We start from the raw sequence: 12,842 nt of genomic DNA on the forward strand, positions 1-12,842 counted from the left end.
GCATCCCACACATGCTCAATGGGTGACATGTCTGGGGAGTATGCTATCGTGCACGTCATCTGATAACATTAACTGGCTGGTAACTGCATTTGGTAAAAGTCAAAATTAACTTACTCCAGTGCATCAATGAGTTTGACGTACTCCACTGGGGGAGGATAAACCATTTCCTCAATGAGCTCTCGATCACAGTTGGCATAGGCTGTGGATACATGGATGAAGATTTCTAGATGCTTCATCTTATGAGCCAGAGCGAGCATCTTCTGGGTGGCCAAGACATTCAACTGCATTGCATCTCTGAGAGGAAAGTTTCAAAAAGGTAAAATGACAATCAGAACAAGGTAAACACAGCCGTGCTGTGTTTCACACAGCTGCGCAGTACAGAAGTCTTGTATTAAAATTAGCTACTGCCTAGAACCAAGAAACATAATTTAAAGTTATATAAGTCTGCAGACAACAAAATGTAAAATTCCGTACAGTACGTAAATCTTTAGAAACAAAAGTCAGTTGGTAGATGTTATACAAAAACCCATCAGCCTTAATTGTTTAAGCACCTAACCAGACCTATGCTTATCCAAATGTAGTTTAAAATTAATATGCTTTTGCACTTAAAAAGCAACCTCCCCGCTTAAATTCACTATTAATCAAAAGGCACTGCACCGTTTTGTACAGAAGGAAAACACACAACAAAGCTTTTCTTTTGTTGAGGTAAGTGAACCAGGTGTCACATTTATGTGTACTGCAAACATTGGTTCATGCCGCATACCATGTTGAGCAACAAGTTGAGCAAACACATATTTATGCATTCACTAGCCCTTTAATCTTAATACATTTACAGTATATAGCACTTTTCAAAATATTCAAAAGACGCTTTACATAATCATTCACTTTAAATGACATAGTTGCACAAATAAACACAGTTAGAATTCCATTCCAAGAAAGAAAGACCTTGAAATGCAGTTTGCAATGAAAAAAAACTCACTTCAATGGCTCATTGAAGCGGATGGTGGCGGCACAATGGAAGACAATGTTGATGGTTTCAGCTAGTAAACTCAGATTCCCCTTACTCAGATCCAGTTCTGGCTTTGTGAGGTCACTGCTCACTGGAATGATCTTCTCTGCAAAGCATGGCTGTTCATCCTGTAACCTATCGAACAACTAACAGCAAGAAATATTTTAATAAAAAAACACTAAGTAATCCTCAATCAGAGCCATTTTGAATAAGTGCCTCCCATGTTTAATGTTTCATGATCAAAAGGCAGATGAGTGACCAAGTCACAACGCAACACCTTTAATTTCCAACAGATAACCCAAAGACATCATAGAGCTAAGACCCAAGAACATCCATTCACTTTCTACTGTATATCACTTATCTTCACGAGGGTTGAGTCGTGGGTGACCTGGAGCCCATCCCAGCTGACTTTGGGCGAGAGGCGGGGTACACCCTGAACTGGTCACCAACCAATTGCAGAGCACAAACAAACAATTCATACTTACATTTACACTTGTACAAAACATCGTACACAAAAATCGCATGATTTATCTACGCCGACTATTTCATTCTGCCACTTAGTAATTATTAGGTGCCGCTCAAAAGCATAGACTGGCATGATAATTGTGGGGTAAATGCATGACGAAGGCTTGCTTTGATTGAATATACAACCCCAATTCCAATGAAGTTGGGACGTTGTGTTAAACGTAAATAAAAACAGAATACAATGATTTGCAAATCATGTTCAACCTATATTTAATTGGATACACTACAAAGACAAGATATTTAATGATAAACCTGATTGTTTTAGCAAATAATCATTAACTTAGAATTTTATGGCTGCAACACGTTCCAAAAAAGCTGGGATTTCATCATCTACGGTCCATATCATCATCAAAAGGTTCAGAGAATCTGGAAAAAAATCACTGCATGTAAGCGGCAAGGCCGAAAATCAACATTGAATGCCCGTGACCTTCAATCCCTCAGGCAGCACTGCATCAAAAACCGACATCAATGTGTAAAGGATATCACCACATGGGCTCAAAAACACTTCAGAAAACCAATGTCAGTAAATACAGTACGGCGCAACATAAGTGCAACTTGAAACTCTATTATGCAAAGCAAAAGCCATTTATCAACAACACCCAGAAACGCCGCTGGCTTCTCTGGGGCCGAGCTCATCTAAGATGGACTGATGCAAGGTGGAAAAGTGTTCTGTGTCCACATTTCAAATTGTTTTTGGAAATTGTGGACGTCGTGTCCTCCGGGCCAAAAAGGAAAAGAACCATCCGGACTGTTATGAACGCAAAGTTCAAAAGGCAGCATCTGTGATGGTATGGGGCTGTGTTAGTGCCAAAGGCATGGGTAACTTACACATCTGTGAAGGAACCTTTAATGCTGAAAGGTACTTACAGGTTTTGGAGAAACATATGCTGCCATCCAAGCAACGTCTTTTTCATGGATGCCCCTGCTTATTTCAGCAAGACAATGCCAAATCACATTCTGCAGGTATTACAACAGCGTGGCTTCGTAATAAAAGAGTGCGGGTAATAGACTGGCATGCCTGCAGTCCAGACCTGTCACCCTTTGAAAATGTGTGGCGCATTATGAAGCATAAAATACGACAACGGAGAACCCGGACTGTTGAACAGCTGAAGCTGTACATCAAGCAAGAATGGGAAAGAATTCCACCTATAAAGCTTCAACAATTAGTGTCCTCAGTTCCCAAACGTTTATTGAATGTTGTTAAAAGAAAAGGTGATGTAACCCTGTCCCAGCTTTTTTGGAACGTGTTGCAGCCATAAAATTTTAAGTTAATGATTATTTGCTAAAAACAATAAAGTTTATCAGTTTGAACATTAAATATCTTGTCTTTGTAGTGTATTCAATTAAATATAGGTCGAACATGATTTGCAAATAATTGTATTCTGTTTTTATTTATGTTTAACACAATGTCCCAACTCCATTGGAATTGGGGTTGTACAAAAAAAAAACTTTTCACTGTGCAAGCCAATATTTTAAAAGCATTCATAAAACACGTCAATGTTGTCCAAGTTATTTTCTTCGCAAGAAATTGACTAAAAGTTTGATTCAATAGATATACTACCGTACTTTTAATTTTCATGGACTAAGAAAATATACACAAATCAATTAAATTCGGTTATAATTCAAATGTGAATTGAAAAAAAAAAATAAAGAATTTTGGCTTTGAAATATACCTCTGATACGTGGGTAAGCAGATTTGCTAAGTTATTCTGTAAAATTTTAAACAGATATTTAATAGATGGTCCATCATTTTTTAACCAGTATGTTTTCCTTCCAGACACATCCTGTAAAGGGGACATATAGAAATCATACTTTTTATTGTTTGTGTACAAATAGTTGCCTTTGAGTGTCTGTCAAGTGTGAAATTAAACAACAAGGTCTTTTGTTTACTGCCCATTTCTGACTTGACTGGTGATTCCACTATTTTCCACAATTTCAGTAACCCATCAGGAAATCAGTTTTGTTTTTCATCATATGCCATTATACCACACTCCTGTCTTCCAAAAGAAACCTATGGTATCATGGGATCTCAGCACCTCTTACCTTGCTGCTGATCATGTCACTAATACGGGCCTGAGGACTCTGGCCAGCTTTTGACCTGACCATCACATAGACAGCATTAACTCCTGGGCATGACCTTAGCAGCTTCTCCAACATTACCTGTAGTAGTCATAGAGGAAAGGGGTATAAATATTTCTCTTATTGCTACATAAATCAAAATACAGACAATAAAATGGAGCATTATGTTCTTGCAACCCCAACATCGTTCGGTTTTAATCCCAGCCATACACTGATTGTGATGCAGAATGTTCCTATATTACTTTGAAATTACAAACCTGAACAGAAAGCTATGATTTGCAAATCCTGTTCAACCTATATTCAATAGAATACACTACAAAGACAAGATATTTAATTTTCAAACTAATACACTTAGATTATTTTTTTTTGCAAATATTCACTCATTTTGAAATTTGATGTTTGCAAAACAAAAAAAACAAACAAAAAAGGAACTAGGGTATGTTTACCACTGTGCTATATCCCCTTTCCTTTAGCAACACTCAATAAGCATTTGGGAACCGAGGACACTAATTGTTGAAGCTTTGTAGGTGGAATTCTTTCCCACTCTTGCTTGATGTACAACTACAGTTGCTCAACAGTCCGGGGTCTCCATTGTATTTTGTGCTTCATAATGCGCCACACATTTTCAATGTGAGACAGGGCTGAAATGCTGGCAGGTCAGTCTAGTGCTCCCTTGTCTTATACTACGAAGCCATGCTGATGTAACACGTGCATAATGTCGCTTGCCATTTTTTTTGCTGAAATAAGCAGGGACGTCCCTGAAAAAGACATTGCTTAGATGGCACATGCTCCAAAGGTTATATGTACCTTTCAGCATTAATGGTGCCTTCACAGATGTGCAAGTTATCCATGCCATAGGTACTAACATACTCCCATACCATCACAGATGCTGGCTTTTGAACTTTGCGCTGGTAACAATCTGGATGTTCCTTTTCTCTTTGGTCCAGAAGACACAACGTCTATGACTTCCAAAAACAATTTGAAATGTGGGCTCATCAGACCACAACACACTTTTCCAGTTAGCGTAATTCCATCTCAGATGAGTTCAGGCCCAGAGAAGCCAGCTGCGTTTCTGAGTGTTGTTAATATAGGACTTGCGCTTTACATGGTAGTGTTTTAACTTGCATTTGTAGATGCAGCGATGAAACGGGGTGAACAATGGTTTTATGAAGTGCTCCTGAGCCCACGTGGCAATATCCTTTAAACAATAGTGCAACTTTAGGGATCGAAGGTCACGGGCATTCAATGTTGGTTTTCAGCCTTGCCGCTTATGTGCAGAGATTTATCTGGATTCTCAGAATCTTCTGATGATATTATGGACCGTAGAGGATGAAATCCCTAAATTCCTTGAAATTGTACGTTGAGAAACGTTCAACTATTTGCTCACAGTCGTTCACAAAGTTGTGAACCTCGCCCCATGCTTCCTTGTGACAAATTGAGCCTTTTGGGGATGCGCTTCCCAAAAATGACACTGTTTTCCAATTAACATGTTCACCTGTGGACTGTTCCAAACAGGTGTTTGAGCATTCCTCAACTTTCCCAGTCTTCTGTAACGTGTTGCAGGCATCAAATTCAAAATGAGAGAATATGCAAAAAAAAATAATAATCAGTTTAAACAAATGTCTTTGTCAATTGAATATAGAACGTAGTGATTTAAAACCTATTTTATTTGTTGTTTATTTATTTGTTGTCGATTATAGCATGAGCAATGTTGGCCCATTTCAACGGCTGTGTCAAGTTGCTGGATATTGGCAGGAACTTATAAATGCTGTCATACAGTATATCCCAAACATGCTCAATGGGGGACATGTCGGGTGGATTATTTCGGCAAAAACGAGGCGCTCACTAATACAGATTTGTCTTTTTTTTGAGAAAAATAGGCATTGTGTGTAAAAAGTCTTAAATCTTTGAGTTCTTCACATGGAAAATGGGAGCAAAAAGAAAAGTGCTATTTTTGTTCAGTGTATATGCCATATCCTTGTCAGTTTAACATTGGATTTATATTTATCACAACAGCATGAGGCGAAAGTGAGGTATAAGTGCATAAAATTAAGTCGCCTATTGAAGAAGAAAAAGCTATTCCTTGTTGCTACTTTAACATTATATTGGACAATAAACTGTATATGGTAACTTAAGTGTTGTTTATACAAGCCCTACTCACTGAGAGGTAGTAGAACCAAGAATGATTGTCATGATTTTTTTCCTTTTATAAAAAAAAAAGCCACCTACATTATACAGTATATGCACACATATTGCCACATGGTAGAACAAATATTTTCATCTAAAGTTTTTAATCAAATAACCTATATGCAATTTAGTTCTAAATTATGCTATGTGATTATTCATTAATAAATAAAAAAAATAAAAAAGGTATTTGAAAAGGAAGAAATGCATTTCACTAAGTATACAATACCACGCTGACACCAAAATCTGCTTATGCTTGTTCCACACATTGGTTCAGTCAGACCTATTGACTCCCTGCCAAGTCAATTACTATTGTACCTTTCCCATGAAGCCAGTTGCTCCAGTGATCAGCACATTTTTCCCTGCATAGTATTCTGGTATGTTCGTCATGTCTGCAAACGTATTTGCTGAACTCCTCATCACTACTCCTTCTGTTGAAAAAGGAAAAACAAAATCACAAAAAATTATTTGAGTTAATAGAACATCTCTAGACTTTTACTTGCCTCGAGAGTTTTTTTGCCCCAAAGTTACTGTACAGATGGCCTTTTCATTTCGGACTACTAGACTCATCAGCAGTTTGAAATATACATTTGTCTTGTTCCTAGTGAAAACTTGGCTCATGCAGTATACCCAGAGGGTAGCCTGAATGCCAGCAGTTGGGCTTTTTCAAGTTCATGTACACAAGACAAGGCCTAATTAGCATAAGTCTGGTTATGAAGGATTGCTTTCAAAGTGATGTGTTTATTCTTTGTAGGATAGGGTCTTATCAGTAAAATGATGCTGGATTTTCAAGAAGACTGATACTGTGCAGCTGATAACAGGCCATTTACAGATACCATAAATCAATATTGACACAGTGTAATCTCTTTTCTTGACATATCTCTTCATATTTACGATTGAAAGGCTGAAGTGGACCATAAGTATTATCAAATACTAATCATTTAAAAATATATACATACCGGTAGTCTTTCTTGCTTATGATAAACAATATTATTGTAGACCTTTATAGGGCAGGGAACCATATATCTTTATATATTTATATCTTTATCCGAGATATTTATGTTGAGTCAAAATGGACGACATGCAGTGAAAAAAGATAATGATCCAGAAGTATACATAATTTCTTATAATTAAATAATGAATTACACAATATACAATAATTCTGAGGTCACAATATAAATTCAGTATGCACTGTATAAGTACAGTGGAACCTCAGGTTACGAAATTAATTAGTTCCGTAACCCTGCTTGTAACCTGAAAAATTCAGTTTCCCATTGAAATGAATGGAAATGCAATTAATCCGTTCCAACCCCAAAGTGATACTTGCTGTTTTTTTTTTCGTTTTTGTTTTTTTAAATCAGTGTGTGGTTAAAAATAAACACTGCAATATAGAATAGAATATATAATACAGAAATAAAACACAAAATAAACAAAGGTTGATTGCTCCTTGGCTTTAACTAAGGAGGGTAAGGGGAGGGGAAGACGAGTCTTCTTCCATAATAATGTGGGGAAATTCTGATTCAGGTGTTTATTTTCTATTGTCAGTTTCTTTTCTGAATTATTTGTTGGTTTTGGCACAACAAACCGATCCAGAGAAACCCATCCTTTCCTGTTTAATGAAAAAATAAATAAATATATAAAGTGAACGTGGGACGTCATATTGTCATTTGAAAGATTTATTGCTCTGTTTACCAATTTTCTGCAAATTTCTTTTAATCATTTTGATAATTTTTTTGATTGTCATTATTCATGTGAATTGATAGCATACGCTTTGGAGTTGACAAAACAGTAACCCTCATGATAATATGTTGAGAAATGAGCAAGTTACAACTTAATTTTAATTTCCATATATTGTTGACCTCCTTGACCACTTCTGTCATACTATTGGTATATACAGTAGCTGCTTGTTAATGGCAGGAAATACTTGTCAAGCTGAGACATCTCAGAGTGCTTAACAAGCACCCTGAATACGTTACATCACGTTATCGTCGCGCACACTGTATTGTATATTATGGCCAGTGTACTACCATCATGTCTGCAAGTGGCTACTTTTTGAGTCAAGTACTGTAGGTGAGAAGAAGAAGAAGAAAAAAAGATTGTGAAAAAAATTAAGGTAATATTTGTGTTTCCTAACAAGGTCTCTTCATTTTCATCTTCAGTTTAGTTAGTCTGGTCGAAGCTAATAAACGCACAGCCACAAACCTACTGTATTGTTATGTCACATCCTAAAATGCTAGCTGCTCAAGTGAAGTTGCACAACAGGCTCCTTATGCAAGAAATCCTATAAATGTTAAGACGAAAAATTTTCTTTAAACTGAAATTTGTTTTCTTGCCTCACTGAAAATATTAATAGATAAGAAAATTGCTTGATGCTCACTGTGAATTTAAGAAATAATAGTTACATAAGAAAGAAAAACAATTGGCTGTTCATTTTTAAGTGAAAGGGCTTTTTTTGTGTGTGTGTATTAATAATTGGTCTTCACCCAAGCAAAAATATAATGCATTCGAATACTCGATTATTTGATAAAAAGATTTTGCAGGATACTCGAATACTAAAATATTCGATAGCTGCACCCCTAAATTCTATAACATACATACTGTAAATAGTATTTTGGACAAAATAAAATGATTTCTGGATTTATTTTACCATAGTCACAAATGATATTAGATTTGTGATTGGATGATCAAGGACATGGAAGCGGAACTTCTGCCTAGAACAGATTACGTCGCAGAGGGGACAACTACTTTTCATCTTACATCAAAGGGTTATGCACAGAGTCAATGATTGTCATGTAGTACGAGTAGTAGCACAACATAGATCCTTCTGTTCATCCATGCCAGGACCATTCGCAAACCAAAAATAATACGCAACTAGAAGTAAGTATTCTATGAAAATTTTGTACATAACCCAAATTGCTGGTAAACTGGGTCGTGAGTAACCAGAGGTTCCACTGTATTTGAAGTGGGTACACGGTGGTTTAAAATATAAGGGTGTGCCAAACTAACATTTTAAAATAAATAGGGAATATAAATTCTTTATTTTTTTTATTAAATAATAATATGCCTTGCAGGACCTCCCACATCCCAAAAACATGCAGGGTAGGTTAATTGAATACTCTAAATTGCCCGTGGGTGTGAATCTGAGTGTGAATGGTTGTTTGTTTGTATGTGCCCTCCGATTAGCTGGCGACCAGTTCAGGGTGTACCCCGCCTCTTGCCCGAAGACAGCTGGGATGGGTTCCAGCACGCCCGGTACCATCGTGAGGATAAGCGGAACGGAAGATGAATGAATGCCTTGCAGGATCTCCCAGTAATATATATATTATGCTGTGTGCAATTCTGCAATTTTTAAAATTCTGAAACCATACTGTTAAGCCATTTTAAAGGATGATCCAGCATGACAGTTCATGATATAATCATACAAGTTACTTCATATATAGTACCAAATAGACAACTATTCAAAATGGATTTGTAGAAATACAGTAGGTTGTTATTGCAAAAGTCAATCTATGCGGCAATGAAAAAGGGGAAGACACATTTTAAGTTCCGTTTACACACAAACCTGTTAGTAAGAGTTTAGCCAAGACAGTGGTGCATGTAATGTCTGGATCAGACTGCCAATGTATCGGGTGTGTGTGTGTGTGTGTGTGTGGGGGGGGGGACAAAATGTGGAAAAAACATGGTGGTCGTCACTGGTGCTCGGGAGAGGACGTTCATTCAAGGATTGCTTGATGTATGTTTATTTACTTTTTTTTTATGTCTCGCAGGCAACAAAATGTTATGTAGCCTAGCAAGCTAGTGCTAGCACTAACATCCATCCATTTTCTGTACCACTTATCCCCACAAGGGTCACTGGGATGCTGGAGCCTACCCTAGCTATCTTCGGGAGAGAAGCAGGGTACACCCTGAACTGGTCGCCAGCCAATCGCAGGGCACATAGTTGTCCGTAATCATGCCGGTGTTCTGTTGACTCATGCTCTAAAGCTTCGGTAAACACTGGTTTGTGTGTGTGAATAAATGTTGACAACCTAGTGTAAGTATGTTGACAACGGTAAACACGGAAGGCAATGCGCTGGTCACAATACGCAATCCTATTGGTCGACACCGACCTGCGCTGTCGGAGATTTGTCGTTGATATGTCACACTACACGGAAGATATGCAAAAAAAAATATATATAACATGCGAGACATTTCATTTTGGCGTCGTAGGGCTATCGTAGGACCAAATCGTTGGTTGTGAATTATGTCACACTACAAGAAGTTCTGTCGTTCCCGACAACATATGTCGGGCCCGATCTGGGAAATTGTCTGCCATAGCTAATCGGGCCATTATCGGGGCTAAAATCCTGTAGTCTGATCTAGGCATTAATAATGAACACAATCAACAAAACACAATGTTACAATCACTGACATCATTGCTTTAATTGCAGCATAAATAAAACATGACTTTCCATTCATTTGAGTAACTATAGCAGCTCATCTTTGACTGTGCAAGGCAGGCTCTCTGTCCCCTGTGGGTGTCATTAACATTTTTGTGACAACTAACAACGGGATGACATGAGGCAGATGGTGAATGTGGCCTTTGCGGATACAAGCAAGGCTGGAGTCGAGGCAATATTTAAATAGGATCTCCAAGTAAAGAGAATGGCATTGTCACCATCTTACTTACAAATGCCTACACATTACACAATGGGTTAGGGAAAATAGGTCATCAGAATTATACCACAATAATCTGGGTGAATTAAAAAAAAAAAAAAAAAAAGATATGAATAATTCTTTACATGCTGCATGATTTGTGCAATCTGGAAAGAAAAGGCTATTGGGTCATTAGCAGCTAATATGTGCCTCATATGCTTCTGTATAGCCTGTTTCATATGATCTCCGTGCTGCTGTAAATATGAGTTTAACATAGAGTAAACAGGTGGTTGTGCACTTCTTTATTGTGCACATAAAAAGACCCCTTCACAGAGAAACGGTCATTTGTGATCAAAAAGTTTGCCATCAAAGACTAAGTAATGTCTAGCTAGTATACGTGCTAAAAACAAACCAGATGTGTCATAGAAAGCAGGCTAATCTTAGGTCTAAACTACTGTGACCTTTCGAGTGTCTATTCGAGAGCTACTGTAGTTTACTGTTTGACAGACAGGCAGGAAGCTGATCCTTGATGTCGCGTTCTCAATAATTAATCAATTAGATTAACCCAGGCGCAACGGCATAGATCACACAAAGAGGAAAGTTTTGGCCTCAGAGGAACATTGTTGGCGCTTGGGTGAGAACAAATAGGCTCAGGTTTCTCATGAGGTTTCTATGCATTTACAAATCAGCTCACTCGATGTCAGGCAAGACAAAAACTCAGGAGAGAACAGTCAAGAGTTGGCTCAAGAGTCAACAAAAGCACATTCTCTTGAAGTTAAAAGTTAATATCACACATACACGGCACAAGTCCACAACAACTTGCCTATTATTGCGATATTATCACAAGGTTTTATATTTGCATGTGACTTACAGACTAGTATTATATGTCAAATCAGCTTCTTGAGATGAACAAAACCAACAACTAGAAACAAAAGGTGACTTTTCAATCCTAAGAGAGACCACTTTTTGTAAATACCCTGTGCTTTGTTATATTTATGTACAAACATGTTTCATGGAACATTTTGAGGTTATGAGAACGATCATATAAAATACACAAGAAATCCTCAACATATTAACACAGGCAGCATTGCATTTAATAGACCTCATGCATGCATTAGCTGTGGCAACCAAAGTGAAATCCAGACCGCAGCAGGCAAAAATGAAGCCACTGGCTCCGTTGATTCCAATTACTCACTGATGCCTCGCAACATTACCACGCCATTAAGCTTGTGGAGTTCCAGTTCCAAAGCAGGCGTATCACACGGGCGACCATTTGACAGTATTGACACCGAGACCCGAAGATTAAAAGTGGCTCTCACTCACGCTTCGTGTGTTTTCTGCCTTTGCTTCAGTTGCTGCTCACAGACAAAGTTCAACAGCTGGCTGACCACCAAGAAAGAAAAAAAAAAGAAAAAAAATTACATTACTGTTTAGCACAGGAGCCCCGCGGCGGCTGGTAAAGTGGGTTTGTGATTGCTAGGGATTGCTGTGGTAGCCAAGGGACACGAACACGTGAGGGGGGTGTGGGGGGTTGGGAATGGTTTGTCAAACAACACCATTGTAGTGTTCAGCCATCCTGTTGCGTTTTGAGCATCTCGAGCCGCCTTGCGCACAAGTTGTGGCTACTAAAAACAACCATTGTAATCGCACATTTCAGTTACTACAGCAAATAGCGAGTCGCGGGTGTTATATAGCTGTTTTACGTACCCATGTTTCGATGCTTCTTAATTTGTAAGCCTGTTTCACGGTGTTCTAATAAGAGGGAAGCAAATCGGAGGAAGCAAATTCAACAAGAGTGGCCACTCACGTCACGAGGAAGCTGGTCGTTGGTCGGATATTTGTGACGTAATGACGTCAAAAGAACGGCGGGCTCCACAGCACAGATAGGACGAAAACGAGAAGTCTTCCTCTTCTTGCCCATGATGAACAACTCTTCCGAGTGACACGTTGGGTCATTTTAATGACTACAACTATGCGAGTGCTCGCATGTACAAAAACAGAATTTGAGATTTATCCATAGTTGGTTCTTTTTAACATCCTATATCAGGTCATTGCACTGTACTATAGCTGGCAAAAAATGGCATCATATGGACAAATGACATATTGTTTACATGAATTGCATTTGTACACTACATTTTGTCATATTTTCTTGGTTTTTTTTACGATGCAGGTAGAGGTAGCCTTTTTTCAGTCCTCACCAAGAGCACACCAATCAATGTAAAAAAAAAAAGAGTCGGATCACCAAAACATTACTAATCAGACTAACATCATTCCAGGATAAAAGTATGAAAAATGAACAAATCACACAATAAATCTAGCAGAAGTATAGTATGTATCGCGTACCACACTGCCTTGCATACAAATAAGAGTGGGCCCCCTAGTGTTCAGTTGTTTCCTGTCAATTTCAGGG

At 38.1% G+C, this 12,842-nt stretch overlaps 1 long non-coding RNA gene across 1 annotated transcript in view; it reads right to left on the reverse strand.

The window, feature by feature from the left end:
- Positions 1-11,699, reverse strand: part of LOC133478079 (uncharacterized) — a 53,222-nt gene extending 41,523 nt beyond the window's left edge. Inside the window, exons 1-5 of the long non-coding RNA XR_009788559.1 lie at positions 11,628-11,699; positions 6,116-6,228; positions 3,578-3,694; positions 980-1,155; positions 115-294 (exon numbers count right to left, since the gene is read on the reverse strand). This is a non-coding gene — a long non-coding RNA (uncharacterized LOC133478079). The remainder of the gene's footprint in view (positions 1-114; positions 295-979; positions 1,156-3,577; positions 3,695-6,115; positions 6,229-11,627) is intronic.
- Positions 11,700-12,842: the final 1,143 nt, after the last annotated feature.

This window comes from Phyllopteryx taeniolatus, chromosome 5, assembly GCF_024500385.1.
Source record: "Phyllopteryx taeniolatus isolate TA_2022b chromosome 5, UOR_Ptae_1.2, whole genome shotgun sequence".
Lineage (NCBI taxonomy): Eukaryota > Metazoa > Chordata > Actinopteri > Syngnathiformes > Syngnathidae > Phyllopteryx > Phyllopteryx taeniolatus.